Raw genomic sequence first — 17,624 nt, 5'->3', positions numbered from 1 at the left:
CGGCGGCCGCCGTCTTTGTTCGACGGTTCAGCCAAATACCGCTGCTGCTGCTGCTGCTGATGCTGCTGCAGCTGCAGCTGCTGCTGCTGCTGCAGCTGCTGCTGCGGGGATGAAGACGAAAGCTTGTGTTGCCTCCGAAACGTCGTGATTTTTATTTTTTATTTTTATTTTACTTTTATTAATTTTATACCTACGTGACTTTACCGAAAAGACCTAAGAATATGACCGGGGAAGTTTGCGCGACGATGGTTTATAGCTCTCTATGATACCTCCTTTACCAGTGGCAAAATATAGTAATAGGTTTTTACCCTTTCAACTGGTACGAAAACTGGCGTCATCTGGTCTAACACCAATGGAGACTAGGCTCTAAGAAAAGCTGTCTCGGGTGTGGACCAATCAACTTCAAGGACAGTGCATATCATCATCATCAGAGTTGTTTCTTTTTGTTTGCATTTTGACTGCTTGTGTTGTGGTTATTGCAAACATGATGCCTTGTATAAAGGTGTCAGTTTTTGTACCAGTTGAAAGGGTAAAAACCTATTACTACTGGTTGATAGCTTCTTGACGAGACCAGCGGAGGTCATTGCGGTTCATTTGTGGCGAGCAACTTTGTGTGTGTGTGTGTTGAGTGTGTAATGAGGGTGACCTTACGACGCTGTATTCGTTAGGCAAACCGGTGGCCGGTGGTAGCGGCGACAGAGGCCGCTGGGCCCGGAGGGATTGGGGTCCCGTGTTGCGGATGTATGTTTGTCTCTTAATGTCCTCGGTCCGTCCCATAGTGGCCACCACGTCCTTGATTTAACTCTCGCTCCCTCTGCCCGTCTCTGTCTGTCCTGTCTTCGGGACACGCGTCGCCCCGTCCCGTCTCATCACATCCCCGGCTGTCTGTCTCATCAGGTCCCCCTGTGTCTTTGTGTCGCAACGCGTCCCCGTCAACGTTTTTCTTCTGTCCCTCGGCATCTCCAGCTGTCCGTTTCACCCGCACGTTGTCGGGGTCACGGCGCATTTCGAACCAGGGGCCGCTGCCGATCCCCCCCCCAACTCCGAGTAGCCCGAGCCAGGCAAATGAGCGTTGTGACCCAGGTGACATGGATTTGCTCACTTACGACCTGCCATGTGATAATTGTTTTTTTACCCTTTTATCAGGCAACAAAACTGACACCTTTTTTTTTTACAAGGAGTCATGTTTGCATAGACCACAATACCTGCGGTCGGAATGCAAACAAAACACACAACTCTGATAATGTATGTGCACCGTCCTTGAAGTTGATTGGTCCACACCCGAGACAGCTTTCCTTAGAGCCTAGTCTCACATGGTGTTGGACCAGATGACGCCAAAAGGTGCACAACTCAAAGACAATGCACCATCAGAGTATGAGAGCTCGGGGTAAGCATTTACACCATTGGAATAAATAAAAAAAGGTGTCAGTTTTGTTGCCAGATAAAAGGGTAAAAAACCAATTGTCATATATTGCTACTGGCAAAGGAGGTTCCAATGGTGACCTGCCATGTGTTTCGTGCACTCCTTGGCCGCGCTCATCCCGGGCTAAAAAAAAAAACGGCTCCTGCTGTTGTTGTTGTTTTGCTTGCATCTACTGTTGCTCTTCCAAAAAGCAACCGTGTGTTGGGTGTGGGTAGTCGTCATCGCCGCACCCCCCCCCCCGCTCCTCCTCCCCCACCAATCGGCCTGTCCATCAATTCCAGCCTGTCCACTCACCAGTAGTCTGTCTTTCCCATCATGCACGGTCTTTCCTTTCGCCAGCCCCCCCGTCCACCCCGTCGGCCTGGACTATCTACGCGTCTGTCCATTCGTGCGTGCGTGCGTACATGCGTACGTGTAGTATATTTTATAGAGCCATATAGGCAGGGTTGGTCCCAGGCGGAAGCGGGGAAAACAAAGGAGGGGTGGGGGAAGGAACGGGAGCTCCAGACCATGGGGGTGCAGCAAAGGGGATCGATATGAAGACGATATCTCCCCCCCCCCCCGCCGCATCTCTGTTCTACCCGCTGCTGAGCCACGCCACCCGGCCCTTTCCGTCAGAGGTCGCAAACGGGTTTTGATTCCTTAACCGTACCCGTACCCGGCCGCACCAGGGTCGCAAATTGGTACCCGTACCCGGCCGGGTACGGGTAGCCGTTCCCTACCCATACCCTATCCGACATGAGTGACAAACGGTGACTCACCAGTGACTCACGGCCTACCCGTACCCGGCCGCACCAGGGTCGCAAACGGGTACCCGTACCCGGCTGGGTACGGTTAGCCGGGTATCGGGTAGGGTACGGGTATCGGGTACCCGGTTGCGACCTCTGCTTTCCGTGCGTCCGAGAGCAACGAGCCAGCCTCCATCCCCCCCGGGGAGATGGTGGAGCGAGATCCGGCCATGGGACGGTAGGCACCGGCCATGGGACGGTAGGCACGAGTGCCCCGCCCCAGTCGGAGAAGTCGTCTTATTTTATTTGTGTGTAAATAAAACACTTCTTCTTATTATTATTATTTCCGAGCACAAAAACAGCGGGGTCGTGCCAGCGTCCCCGCCGTGTTTTCTGTTGTTTATTTATTTGTTTATTTTTATCACCCCCATCACCCCCTCCCCCCCCCACTCGGGCGCACTTTCACTTTCGCGCGAGTCGTGAGGGCCGCGTACGGGAACGAGAGCTAAAGGGGTGGCAGTCGCCGCACATTTTCTCGCCGGCTCGCTCGCTCCACCGCTCGCTCGCTCCACCGCCCGCCCGCTCCACCGCCCGCTCGCTCCACCGCTCGCTCGCTCCACCGCCCGCCCGCTCCACCGCTCGCTCGCTCCACCGCTCGCTCGCTCCACCGCCCGCCCGCTCCACCGCTCGCTCGCTCCACCGCTCGCTCGCTCCACCGCCCGCTCGCTCCACCGCCGGCGGAAAGGGCCCTCCGGCTAGTCGGACGAGCTCTCGGGCGGGGGACAGAGGTATTTGGCCTACTCTTCCACGCTGGCCAAGGCGTCTTAGAAGAAGAATGAGAGCTGGTTCGCACCACCACTTTTACCCCCACACGCGTAACATGCCCATCACCTCCGGTGAATCAATTTCCACTGCCGGGCGGATTTGGTGGCGGCGCTGGTGGCGCTGGTGGCGCTGGTGGCGGTTGCGGCGGCTTCACCAAATCTCGCGCCTGCGCGATTTTTGAACCGGCACCCGTCGCGACGTCCGGATGGATTGTCCAGCGCGTGCTGCAGCAGCAGCGCACGCAAGCGGCAAGCAAGCGGCGCGCAAGCGGCAACACGATAGCGAGTGATCAAAATAATAAATATTAAAACTAACGCCTCCTCCTCCGCCACCGCCGCCACAACCTTTTGTCCTCGACAGCAGCAGCAGAGCACACGCTGTCCTCGCAACGCTGGCGTCGCGCCAGCAGCTCGCTGCTGCTGCTGCTGAATGAGCGTCATGGCCCATACTTTGCCCTGCAGGCCGCCTGCCCGCCCGCCCGCCCGGCCGTTCCCAATCGCTGCTCAGGTGGAAGCCGCTGGGGTGGTTGGATGGTGGCGGCGGCGGCGGGGGGGGGAGGTTTTAGATGTGTTCTGAGAAAGGGGGGCGGTGGGGGGGGTGCTGTGTTGGCGGAGTGGGTGGTGGGGTGGCGGCGGGGTGGGGGATGATGGGGGGGGGTGCAGTGGGGAATTGGAACGGCGTGTCCTAGCGAGTGCGTGTGTGCGTGTGTGCGTGCGTGCGTGTGTGCGTGTGTGCGTGTGTGTGTGTGTGAGCTGTTGAAGGGGGGGATAATACGCCGATGAGCGGATTTAGTGCTTGGGGCTGTTGTCCTTGTGCAATCGCTCACTCACTTGATCATTCGCTCGCTCGCTCGCTCACTCACTCGCTCACAAACTTGATCGATCGCTCACTCACCCGCTCACAAATTTGCTCACTCGCTCGCTCACTTCGCTCACAAACTTGATAACTCGCCCGTTCGCTTGGTCATTCGCTCACTTGATGATTATTTCCTCGTTCTCTTGATCACCCGCTAACTCGCTCGCTCGCTCGCTCTTTCACTCGCTCTAATTGATCACTCGTTATACTTGATCACTTGTTCGTGCGCTTGATCATTCGCTCGCTCGCTCGCTCATCAGCTCGCTCAATTCATCACTCGCTCGCTCACCCCCACACCCCCCCCCCAGGCCCAATCGTTATCGTCGCTTCTCTTCGTGTTGCCGTCATCGTTGCCGCTGCCGTAGGACGTGACGGCAGGAGGCGAGAATCCTCTGAGCAGCGACCCAAATAGCACCGCACGCGTGCCCGTGGCACCGTAAACGACGTGGGGCGGTGGCAAATTAAAAAATTTCAGTTTCTGAATTTCGTAAAATCCATTTGTTGTGCTGTACCACCTGCGCTCCCACGTCCGTGGGCGCGAGGTCCGGGACCGCCTGCATCGCAGGATGGCGAGCTGAGCGAGCGAGAGATGGTGGGGTGGCGGCTTGCGTGGGGGAGGCCTTTATCCAGCTGTGGATAGACCCTGGTTGATGATGATGATGATCATGACGATGATGTTTATACACCGCCGCCAATGCAACCTCCTTTGATTTAAATGCGAATTCAGTTTGAAATAGTGCTGTTTTTCGTGTTATTACAATGGGATTCCTACGGGATGAATGTTATCATTCACAATTGCACTTGTACAGCAAACAAAGTCAAACGCGAGGTTTGGCGATCGCACGCAAGGAAAGTGACGCTGCGCTTGGCATGCTGCCATGCGGTACTCTTTGTTGTTCTGCCAGCCGCCACCACCACCACCACCATCGCTACCACCACTACCATCGCTGCCGCTACCACCACGGCTACCTCCCATGCCGCCACCACCACCCCTACCACCACCGCTACCACCACCGCTGCCGCCACCACCACCACCGCTGCCACCACCACCGACGCCACCGCCACCACCCCCGCCACCACCAATGCTGCCACCACCACCACCGCCACCACAAATGCTGCCACCACCACCAATGCCGTCACCACCACCACCACCAATGCTGCCGCCACCACCAATGCTGCCACCACCACCACCGCCACCACCAATGCCGTCACCACCACCATCGCCACCACCAATGCTGCCACCACCCCCGCCACCACCAATGCTGCCACCACCACCACCGCCACCACCAATGCTGCCACCACCACCAATGCCGTCACCACCACCACCGCCACCACCAATGCTGCCACCACCACCACCACCGCCACCACCAATGCTACCACCACCACCGCCACCACCAATGCTGCCACCACCACCAATGCCGTCACCACCACCACCGCCACCACCAATGCTGCCACCACCACCACCACCGCCACCACCAATGCTACCACCACCACCGCCACCACCAATGCTGCCACCATCACCGCCACCGGCACCGTTGCGTCATCGTCAACACGCGAGCCACTTCGGTCGTCATTGAAAAATCGCGGGAACACGTTCATCTCCGACACACAACCACCCCCCCCACCCACCCCCACCCACCCCCCCACACCACCACCCCCACCCACCTCACCCCAACCCCCCCCCACACCACCACCCCCAATCCAATCAAACCACCCACACCGACAGAGCCCTTTGAGTGGCGGGTGGAGGTTGGGTTCGTGGAACCTCGCTCTTAACCGCAGAAGCACCACCGCCGCCACCACCACCCCCACCGCCCCCCCCTCCCTTGGCTAAAAGTGGCATCTTCCTGAAACTTCTGCTCCCAAAAATGGAACCGTTCTGGAGAAAAACACGAAGCCGGCGAGCGACGGACGTGTTTTGTCTTTTTGGTTCTTTCGGTAAAGTCACGTAGAAGGGAAATAATAAAATAATAAAAATAAAACGTGATAAAATAATTCTCACGACTTTTCGGCCACAACGCAAGCAGCCGTCCTCAGGTGGAGAACAGGTCTGTCTGACAGACTCTGTCTTCTCGACAGACCTGTTCTCCACCTGAGGACGGCTGCTTGCGTTGTGGCCGAAACGTCTTGAGAATAATTTTATTATGTTTTATTTTTATTTTTTTATTATTTCCCTTCTACGTGACTTTACCGAAAGAACCAAGAAGATGAATCCCTGCAGTCACGAAAGCTTTAAATCGGGACGTGTTTTTGCTCCTTGGCGCGCACGCACGCACGTGGCCACGCGGCTCGCAATCGCAGGGGACCCCATCTGCGTAGGTGAGGCAGGCTGGCTGCAGTGGCACGGCTACCCCAGCGGTGCGGTGTGGGTTTGTTTTGTTTTGGGGGAGTGGGAGTCAATGAAAGTGGGGGGGGGGGGTGGCGGCCGTAAGCGAGACGCGGCGGCGCTGGAACCTAGCCGGTACATTTTTGCGAAAAGCGTGCCGGTTTTCGTGTCCACCTGCTCGCTCGCCCATCACTCGCCCACCCATCCATCGCTCGCCCACCCACCCCTCGCTCGCTCACCCACTCGTCCACCCATCCATCACTCGCCCACCCACCCCTCGCTCGCTCGCCCATCGCTCGCTCGCCCATCACTCGCCCACCCGTCGCTCGCCCACCCCTCGCTCGCTCGCCCGCCCGCCCTCCGTCTCGCGCGCAGAGCGTCACGTGCCCCCGACGTTCGGAGGGACGTCCCTCGAGACGGCCGGACCAGTCGTCGAGGCGATGGCGCGGGGCCTGCGCTTGATTGATAGCGCCGAAGGGCGCTCTGCCTACTCTTCCGCGCTCATCGGCGTACGCCTTGGAAAGGGGGTGGCCGTAGCGTCAATGTCTGGGTACCACTTGTGAACCCCCACCCACAGGCACCCCGCCAGGATGCATACAAGATGAGCACAGAATAGCGGTGCATCGTGTGTGTGTGTCATGGTTATATCACGCTGTGTGGCATTGCATCATCGCCTGGCGTCACGTGTCACAGCACGCTGTGGCATTGCCTGGTGTAGTAGTATTGCATCATCGCCTGGTGTCACGTGTCACAGCACACTGTGGCATTGCCTAGACTGACGTCACGCGCTGTGGCATTGCCTGGTGTAGTAGTATTGCATCATCGCCTGGTGTCACGTGTCACAGCACACTGTGGCATTGCCTAGACTGACGTCACGCGCTGTGGCATTGCCTGGTGTAGTAGTATTGCATCATAGCCTGGTGTCACGTGTCACAGCACACTGTGGCATTGCCTCGACTGACGTCACGCGCTGTGGCATTGCCTGGTGTAGTAGTATTGCATCATAGCCTGGTGTCACGTGTCACAGCACACTGTGGCATTGCCTCGACTGACGTCACGCGCTGTGGCATTGCCTGGTGTAGTAGTATTGCATCATAGCCTGGTGTCACGTGTCACAGCACACTGTGGCATTGCCTAGACTGACGTCACGCGCTGTGGCATTGCCTGGTGTAGTAGTATTGCATCATCGCCTGGCGTCACGTGTCACAGCACGCTGTGGCATTGCCTAGACTGACGTCACGCCCTGTGGCATTGCCTGGTGTAGTAGTATTGCATCATAGCCTGGCGTCACGTGTCACAGCACACTGTGGCATTGCCTGGTGTAGTAGTATTGCATCATCGCCTGGCGTCACGTGTGCCACAACATATAGCACCCACAGCATGGCATCGAATGACAAATCGTGGCAAAGCGTCGCCTTGCATAGCGTGGCATAGTTTGAGCGTGGTGTTGTATGGCATAGCCTGGCATAGCACTGCAGGCATATAGTGTATCATACTATAAAGCATGTTGTAGAATAGGCTGGCATAGCCTGGCATAGCATTGTATAGCCAGGCATAGCATGTCGTGTACCATAAGCGTGAGCGTGTTGTAAAAATGGCAGGCATAGCCTAACGTAGCATAGCATAGCATGGCCAGGCAAAGCGTGCACCATCATAGCATGCGCGTGTTGTAGAATATGGTGGTGTAGCATAGCATGGCCAGGCACAGCGTGCATTATCATAGCATGCGCGTGTTGTAGAATATGGTGGTGTAGCATAGCATGGCCAGGCACAGCGCATCATAGCATGCGCGTGTTGTAGAATATGCTGGTGTAGCATTGCATAGCATGGCCAGGCACAGCGTGCATTATCATAGCATGCGCATGTTGTAGAATATGCTGGTGTAGCATTGCATAGCATGGCCAGGCATAGCGTGCATCATCATAGCATGGCCAGGCAAAGCGTGCATTATCATAGCATGCGCGTGTTGTAGAACAGGATGGCATAGCAATCAGCGGTGCCTCCTATGCCCGGTTACACACGGGCGCGCTGTGGGGAGAGAGAGGAAGAGAGAGAGAGACCGAGAGAGACCGAGAGGGATGAGGAGGAGAGGCCGAGAGAGACCGAGAGAGAGAGGAGAGGGAGGAGAGGGATGAGGAGAGACCGAGAGAGAGTGAACGCGCTCGAAAGCCCCGAGACTTGGCGCCTGGCCAAGTCACATGGGTGATTGGTTTGCAAGGGAACGGAATGTTCCCGTTTTTTGGATGACTTCACCGCACTCAAAGCCGCGGGGCTGGCTCGACTCCCAAGCCTTCCTGCTTGGCAGCACGCCTAGAACATAGTAATAGCACCCCCCCCTCCTCCTCCCACACACATACACCAACACAGCTCCAGCCTGCCCCCCCACTTTCCCTACGCCAGCCCCCCCCCCCTTCAACTCTATCGGCAGAAGCCCCTCCTCCATTCGTCCCCCCCCCTCTCTCTCTCCACCGTCGCACCCGCCCCTCGCTACCCACGGCCCCCGCTTTCTTCCAGGGACCTGCTTTGGCATAAAGAGAGAGAGAGAGGATTGGGGGGCGGGTGCAGGGGGGGATGATGGGGGGGGGTGCAGGGGGGGATGATGGGGGAGGGGCAGGGGGGATGATGGGGGAGGGGTGTAGGGGGATGATGGGGGAGGGGCAGGGGGGATGATGGGGGGGTGCAGGGGGGGATGATGGGGGAGGGGCAGGGGGGATGATGGGGGAGGGGTGCAGGGGGGGATGATGGGGGAGGGGCAGGGGGGATGATGGGGGAGGGGTGTAGGGGGATGATGGGGGAGGGGCAGGGGGGGATGATGGGGGAGGGGGTGCAGGGGGGGATGATGGGGGAGGGGCAGGGAGGATGATGGGGGGGGGGGTGTGGGGGGGGATGATGGGGGGGGGGGATGATGGGGGGGGGTGTGTTGGGGGGTTATTGCATGGACGTGAGGGGGGGTTGTCCACATTGCCTCTGATTGGTGGACAATTTAATGGACGTGGGTGGGGGAGGGTTGCCCACATTGCCTCTGATTGGTGGACAATGGAATGGACGTGGGGGGGGGTTACCCACATGGCCGCTGATTGGTGGACAATTGAATGGATGGAATGGACGTGAGGGGGGGTTGTCCACATTGCCTCTGATTGGTGGACAATTTAATGGACGAGGGTGGGGGGTGGCCCACATTGCCTCTGATTGGTGGAAAATCGAGAGAGGATGGCATGGACCTAGGGGGAGCTTCCTTGCGACACACTCGTGCCAGCGCTTTTGTGGACAGCGGAGAGTTTGCGCTATTGACCGTGTGGGTGGGGGTGGGGGGGTGGGTGTGAGTGGGGGTGAGTGGGGGTGGGGGTGAGTGTGGGAGTGTGGGTGAGTAGGGGTGTGGGTGAGTGGGGGTGTGGGTGGCTGAGTGGGGGTGTGGGTGGGTGGGTGTGTGGGTGAGTGGGTGGGTGTGTGGGTGAGTGGGTGAGTGGGTGGGTGTGTGGGTGAGTGGGTGAGTGGGTGGGTGTGTGGGTGTGTGGGTGTGTGGGTGAGTGGGTGTGTGGGGGTGTGGGTGAGTGGGTGTGTGGGGGTGTGGGTGAGTGAGTGTGTGGGGGTGTGGGTGAGTGGGTGAGTGGGGGTGTGGGTGAGTGGGGTGTGGGTGAGTGGGTGAGTGGGTGGGTGAGTGGGTGTGTGGGTGGGTGTTGTGGTGTGTGAGTGGGTGAGTGGGTGGGTGTGTGGGTGAGTGGGGTTGAGTGGGTGGGTGTGTGGGTGTGTGGGTGTGTGGGTGAGTGGGTGAGTGGGTGAGTGGGGGTGTGGGTGAGTGGGGTGTGGGTGAGTGGGTGTGTGGGTGAGTGGGTGGGTGAGTGGGTGTGTGGGTGGGTGTGTGGGTGAGTGGGTGAGTGGGTGGGTGTGTGGGTGAGTGGGTGAGTGGGGGTGAGTGGGGTGTGGGTGAGTGGGTGAGTGGGGGGCTGGGTGAGTGGGGGGTGGACATGCCTTGCCCCACACGAGGGCACAGGCCGTGGTGGGCAAGTCACAAGCGGTGCATCGACAGGGGTTGCCCCTCAGCACGTGTGTATGTTGAACTTCTTTCGCACCGTACGTAGACGGTTGTGCTAATCGGAGGTGCCACGGAAGGACCACAAACTATGGGTCTCTGTGTGAGTCTGTGGGTCTCCTGTGTGGGTCCTATGGGTCTCTGTGTGAGTTTATGGGTCTCCTGTGTGGGTCTATGTGTCTCTGTGTGAGTCTATAGGTCTCTGTGACTCTATGGGTCTCTGTAGTGAGTCTGTGGGTCTCTGTGTGAGTCTGTTGGTCTCTGTGTGGGTCTATGGGTCTCTGTAGTGAGTCTATGGGTCTCTGTGAGTCTATGGGTCTCTGTGTGAGTTTACGTGTCTCTGTGTGAGTCTGTTGGTCTCTGTGTGGGTCTATGGGTCTCTGTAGTGAGTCTATGGGTCTCTGTGTGAGTCTATGGGTCTCTGTGTGAGTATATGGGTCTCTGTGTGAATCTATCGGTCTCTGTGTGAGTCTATGAGTCTCTATGAGTCTATGTGTCTCTGTGTGAGTCTATGGGTCTCTGTGTGAGTCTATGGGTCTCTGTGTGAGTCTGTGGGTCTCTGTGTGAGTCTGTGGGTCTCTGTGTGAGTCTGTAGGTCTCTGTGTGAATCTCGGCGTCTCTGTGAATCTATGTGTGTTGAACTTCTTTCACACCGTACGTAGCCAGCCGCGCTAACCGCAGGTGCCTGAGCAAGGACGGCAAACACTCGAGACACACAACGCGGCCGATGCAGATGCCGAGCAGCGGCTACAATTTCACATTCAAGGTGCGGTGAAGCCTAGGCAACCGCGCTAGCGTACGGTGGAGAGTATCATCATCATCCATCATCATCATCGCCAGCATCACCACCACCCATCACCATCATCCATCATCATCATCCATCATCATCAACCATCATCATCACCATCATCATCAACCATCATCATCATCACCAGCATCACCAGCATCACCACCATTATCATCACCATCATCATCCATCATCATCAACCATCATCATCATCGCCAGCATCACCACCACCCATCACCATCATCCATCATCATCATCCATCATCATCAACCATCATCATCACCATCATCATCAACCATCATCATCATCACCAGCATCACCAGCATCACCACCATTATCATCACCATCATCATCCATCATCATCAACCATCATCATCATCGCCAGCATCACCACCACCCATCACCATCATCCATCATCATCATCCATCATCATCAACCATCATCATCACCATCATCATCAACCATCATCATCATCACCAGCATCACCAGCATCACCACCATTATCATCACCATCATCATCCATCATCATCAACCATCATCATCGCCAGCATCACCACCACCCACCACCATCATCCATCATCATCATCCATCATCATCATCAACCATCATCATCATCACCAGCATCAACCAGCATCACCACCATTATCATCACCATCATCATCCATCATCATCAACCATCATCATCGCCAGCATCACCACCACCCACCACCATCATCCATCATCATCAACCATCATCATCATCGCCAGCATCACCACCACCCACCATCATCAGCCATCATCATCACCATCATCATCATCAACCATCATCATCCATCACCAGCATCACCACCATATCATCATCATCATCCATCATCATCAACCATCATCATCATCACCAGCATCACCAGCATCACCACCATTATCATCATCCATCATCATCAACCATCATCATCATCACCAGCATCACCAGCATCACCACCATCATCATCACCATCATCATCCATCATCATCAACCATCATCATCAACCATCATCATCATCACCAGCATCACCACCATCATCCATCATCATCAACCATCATCATCAACCATCATCATCATCATCATCGCCAGCATCCACCACCACCACCCACCACCATCATCCATCATCATCATCACCAGCATCACCAGCATCACCACCATCATCATCACCATCATCATCCAATCATCATCAACCATCATCATTAACCATCATCATCATCACCAGCATCACCACCATCATCCATCATCATCAACCATCATCATCAAACCATCATCATCATCATCGCCACCACCACCATCATCATCACCATCACCACCATCATCATCATCACCCACCACCATCATCATCATCACCACCACCACCATCATCATCACCACCACCACCATCATCATCATCACCACCACCATCATCATCATCACCACCACCACCACCATCATCATCACCACCACCACCATCATCATCATCATCACCACCACCATCATCATCATCAACCACCATCGTCGTTAACGTCTCGTTCCTGTGTGGTCCCGGGGGCGTTGCGACGCACCACGTGGTGGATGACCACAGTCTCCACGCCACCGCAGGAGGAGAGTTGTCATCTCTCTAATTCCCCATCGCTGGTGCCTCGTCAGGTTCATCCACGTTACTGCTGCTGTGGGGGGGCAGAGATCAAGATGGGGGGGGGAGGGGGAGTTGAGATGGGGGGGAGGGGGGGGTTGAGATGGGGGGAGGGGGGGTTGAGATGGGGGGGAGGGGGAGTTGAGATGGGGGGGAGGGGGGGTTGCGATGGGGGGAGGGGGAGTTGAGATGGGGGGGAGGGGGAGTTGAGATGGGGGGAGGGGGAGTTGAGATGGGGGGAGGGGGAGTTGAGATGGGGGGAGGGGGAGTTGAGATGGGGGGGAGGGGGGTTGAGATGGGGGGAGGGGGAGTTGAGATGGGGGGGAGGGGGAGTTGAGATGGGGGGGAGGGGGAGTTGAGATGGGGGGAGGGGGAGGTTGAGATGGGGGGAGGGGGAGTTGAGATGGGGGGAGGGGGGGTTGAGATGGGGGGGAGGGGGGGTTGAGATGGGGGGAGGGGGGGTTGAGATGGGGGGGAGGGGGAGTTGAGATGGGGGGAGGGGGGGGTTGAGATGGGGGGGAGGGGGAGTTGAGATGGGGGGAGGGGGGGGTTGAGATGGGGGGAGGGGAGTTGATATGGGGGGGAGGGGGAGTTGAGATGGGGGAGGGGGGGGGGTTGAGATGGGGGGAGGGGGGGTTGAGATGGGGGGGAGGGGGGGTTGAGATGGGGGGAGGGGGGGTTGAGATGGGGGGGAGGGGGAGTTGAGATGGGGGGAGGGGGGGGGTTGAGATGGGGGGAGGGGGAGTTGAGATGGGGGGAGGGGGGGGGGTTGAGATGGGGGGAGGGGGGGTTGAGATGGGGGGGAGGGGGAGTTGAGATGGGGGGAGGGGGAGTTGAGATGGGGGGAGGGGGGGGGGGTTGAGGTGGGGGGAGGGGGAGTTGAGATGGGGGGAGGGGGAGTTGAGATGGGGGGAGGGGAGGTTGAGATGGGGGGAGGGGAGTTGAGATGGGGGGAGGGGGAGTTGAGATGGGGGGAGGGGGGGTTGAGATGGGGGGAGGGGGAGTTGAGATGGGGGGAGGGGGGGGGTCGAGATGGGGGGAGGGGGGGTTGAGATTGGGGGAGTTGAGATGGGGGGGAGGGGGGGTTGAGATGGGGGGAGGGGGGAGTTGAGATGGGGGGGAGGGGGAGTTGAGATGGGGGGAGGGGGGGGAGTTGAGATGGGGGGGAGTGGGGGCGTTGAGATGGGGGGAGGGGGGGGGAGTTGAGATGGGGGGGAGTGGGGGGGTTGAGATGGGGGGAGGGGGGAGTTGAGATGGGGGGGAGGGGGAGTTGAGATGGGGGGAGGGGGAGTTGAGATGGGGGAGGGGAGGTTGAGATGGGGGGAGGGGGGGTTGAGATGGAGGGAGGGGGAGTTGAGATGGGGGAGGGGGGAGTTGAGATGGGGGGGAGGGGGGGAGTTGAGATGGGGGGAGGGGGGGTTGAGATGGGGGGAGGGGGAGTTGCGATGGGGGGAGGGGGGGTTGAGATGGGGGGGAGGGGGAATTGAGATGGGGGGGAGGGGGAATTGAGATGGGGGGGAGGGGGGAGTTGAGATGGGGGGAGGGGGGGTTGAGATGGGGGGAGGGGGGTTGAGATGGGGGGAGGGGGAGTTGAGATGGGGGGGAGGGGGGGTTGAGATGGGGGGAGGGGGAGTTGAGATGGGGGGGAGGGGGAGTTGAGATTGGGGGAGGGGGGGTTGAGATGGGGGGAGGGGGGAGTTGAGATGGGGGGGAGGGGGATTGAGATGGGGGGGAGGGGGCGTTGAGATGGGGGAGGGGGAGTTGAGATGGGGGGGAGGGGGGGTTGAGATGGGGGGGAGGGGGCGTTGAGATGGGGGGGAGGGGGAGTTGAGATGGGGGGGAGGGGGCGTTGAGATGGGGGGAGGGGGAGTTGAGATGGGGGGAGGGGGAGTTGAGATGGGGGGAGGGGGCGTTGAGATGGGGTGAGGGGGAGTTGAGATGGGGGGGAGGGGGAGTTGAGATGGGGGGGAGGGGCGTTGAGATGGGGGGAGGGGGAGTTGAGATGGGGGGAGGGGGGAGTTGAGATGGGGGGAGTTGAGATGGGGGGAGGGGGGGGTTGAGATGGGGGGAGGGGGAGTTGAGATGGGGGGGAGGGGGAGTTGAGATGGGGGGAGGGGGAGTTGAGATGGGGGGGAGGGGGAGTTGAGATGGGGGGGAGGGGGCGTTGAGATGGGAGGGAGGGGGAGTTGAGATGGGGGGGAGGGGGCGTTGAGATGGGGGGAGGGGGGAGTTGAGATGGGGGGAGTTTAGATGGGGGGAGGGGGGGGGGTTGAGATGGGGGGGAGGGGGAGTTGAGATGGGGGGAGTTGAGATGGGGGGAGGGGGAGTTGAGATGGGGGGAGGGGGGGGTTGAGATGGGGGGGAGTTGAGATGGGGGGAGGGGGGTTGAGATGGGGGGAGGGGGGGGTTGAGATGGGGGGAGGGGGAGTTGAGATGGGGGGAGGGGGGGTTGAGATGGGGGGAGGGGGGGTGGAGATGGGGGGGAGGGGGAGTTGAGATGGGGGGGAGGGGGAGTTGAGATGGCGGGGAGGGGGGGTTGAGATGGGGGGAGGGGGGGGTTGAGATGGGGGGAGGGGGAGTTGAGATGGGGGGAGGGGGGGTTGAGATGGGGGGAGAGGGGGGTTGAGATGGGGGGAGGGGGAGTTGAGATGGGGGGAGAGGGGGGTTGAGATGGGGGGAGGGGGGGTTGAGATGGGGGGAGGGGGGGTTGAGATGGGGGGAGAGGGGGGTTGAGATGGGGGGAGGGGGGGTTGAGATGGGGGGAGGGGGGGTTGAGATGGGGGGAGGGGGGGTTGAGATGGGGGGAGAGGGGGTTGAGATGGGGGGAGGGGGAGTTGAGATGGGGGGAGGGGGGGTTGAGATGGGGGGAGAGGGGGGTTGAGATGGGGGGAGGGGGGGTTGAGATGGGGGGGAGGGGGGGGTTGAGATGGGGGGAGGGGGAGTTGAGATGGCGGGGAGGGGGGGTTGAGATGGGGGGAGGGGGGGGTTGAGATGGGGGGGAGGGGGAGTTGAGATGGGGGGAGGGGGGGTTGAGATGGGGGGAGAGGGGGGTTGAGATGGGGGGAGGGGGAGTTGAGATGGGGGGGAGGGGGGGTTGAGATGGCGGGGAGGGGGGTCGAGATGGGGGCGGGGTAGGGATGGGGGGGGGCTGAGGGGGGGCTGTCGCGGCCACGTCTGCCGGTTTACGCACATCCTCTTCCAGCACTTCCCGCAAAACACAACTTGGTGGGGGTGGGGGGGGTGGTGGGGGTGGGGGTAGTGGTGGGGAGGGTGGTGGGGGTGGGGATGGTGGTGGGGAGGGTGGTGGGGGTGGGGGTAGTGGTGGGGAGGGTGGTGGGGGTGGGGATGGTGGTGGGGAGGGTGGTGGGGGTGGGGGTAGTGGTGGGGGTGGGGGTAGTGGTGGGGAGGGTGGTGGGGGTAGGGGTAGTGGTGGGGAGGGTGGTGGGGGTAGTGGTGGGGAGGGTGGGGATGGTGGTGGGGAGGGTGGTGGGGGTGGTGGGGAGGGTGGTGGGGGTGGTGGGGGGGTAGTGGTGGGGGTGTGGTGGGGGTGGTGGTGGTGGTGGGGGTGGTGGTGGTGGTGGGGGTGGTGGTGGTGGTGGGGGTGGTGGTGAGGGTGGTGGGGGTGGTGGTGAGGGTGGTGGGGGTGGTGGTGAGGGTGGTGGGGGTGGTGGTGGTGAGGGTGGTGGTGGTGAGGGTGGTGGTGGTGGTGGTGGGGGTGAGGGTGGTGGGGGTGGTGTACGTGGTGGGGGTGGTGGTGGTGGGGGTGGTGGTGGTGGGGGGTGGTGGTGGTGGGGGTGGGGGTGTGGTGGTGGGGGTGGTGGGGAGGGTGGCGGGGAGGGTGGCGGGGGTGGTGGTGGGGGTGGTAGGGGTGTGGTGGGGGTGGGGGTGGTAGAGGGGTGGTGGTGGGGGTGGTGGGGGTGGGTGGTGGTGGTGGTGGGGGTGGTGGTGGGGGAGAATCGGAGACAGCGGGGAGGGGTGAGACACAATAATCATGTCAAAAAATAGACATAAAAAAAATAATAGCACCCACCCCCCACCCCCTCTGTACTGCACCACCCCCCCCAGACCCCCCCCCCCAGACCCCCCCCCCCCCAGACCCCCCCCCAGACCCCCCCCCCCCGGCGTCCCATCGTCTCGCTCGCTCTCGTCTGCCCCAATCCGCCACTCTCGTGGCAATAAACAACAACGAGAAACTCTGACGGTGGCCGCCTCTTGGTCGAACGAACGCAACAGCAGCAGCAGCAACAACTGTTGCAGCAGCAACAACTGTTGCAGCAGTAGCAGCAGCAACAGCAACAACTGTTCCAGCAGCAGCATCAACAGCAACAACTGTTGCAGCAGCAGCAACAACAGTCAGTAGCAGCAGCAGCAACAGCAATAACAACAGTTGCAGCAGCAGCAGCAACAACAGCAACAGTCAGCAGCAACAGTAACAACAGCAACAGCAGCAACAGCAACAACAGTTGCAGCAACAATAGTTGCAGCAGCAGCAATAGTTGCAGCAGCAGCAGCAATAGTTGCAGCAACAGCAGCAGCAACAATAGTTGCAGCAACAGCAGCAGCAGTAACAGCAGCAGCAACAGCAGCAGCAGCAACAACAGTCAGTAGCAGCAGCAGTAGCAGCAACATTTGCAGCAACAGCAGCAACAACAGTAGCAACAACAGTCAGTAGCAGCAACAACAGTCAGTAGCAGCAGCAGTAGCAGCAACATTTGCAGCAACAACAGCAGCAACAGTAGCAACAACAGCAGCAGCAGCAACAACAGTCAGTAGCAGCAGCAGTAGCAGCAACATTTGCAGCAACAGCAGCAACAGTAGCAGCAACAGCAGCAGTAGCAGCAACATCTTGTGTTGTTTTGCTGAGGTTAGCGGTGGGGGGGGGGGCTGGTGGTGGGGGGCTGGTGGTGGGGGGTGGGCTGGTGGGGGGCTGGTGGGGGGGGCTGGTGGGGGGGGTGTGTGTGTGGAGAGAGGGCAAATCCGATGAGCTACAAAGCGCGTCTTGTGTTGTGTTGGTGAGATTAGCGGTGGTGGGGG

At 59.4% G+C, this 17,624-nt stretch overlaps 1 protein-coding gene across 1 annotated transcript in view; it reads left to right on the top strand.

Annotated features, from left to right (window-relative positions):
• Window positions 1-17,624, top strand: part of MRPL17 (mitochondrial ribosomal protein L17) — a 74,957-nt gene that overhangs the window by 43,781 nt on the left and 13,552 nt on the right. The window lies entirely within an intron of this gene.

Source organism: Lampetra fluviatilis, chromosome 58 (genome assembly GCF_964198595.1).
Source record: "Lampetra fluviatilis chromosome 58, kcLamFluv1.1, whole genome shotgun sequence".
Taxonomy (NCBI): domain Eukaryota; kingdom Metazoa; phylum Chordata; class Hyperoartia; order Petromyzontiformes; family Petromyzontidae; genus Lampetra; species Lampetra fluviatilis.
Note: the sequence above shows the minus strand (reverse complement) of the source record. Positions and strands in the feature narration are given on the sequence as shown.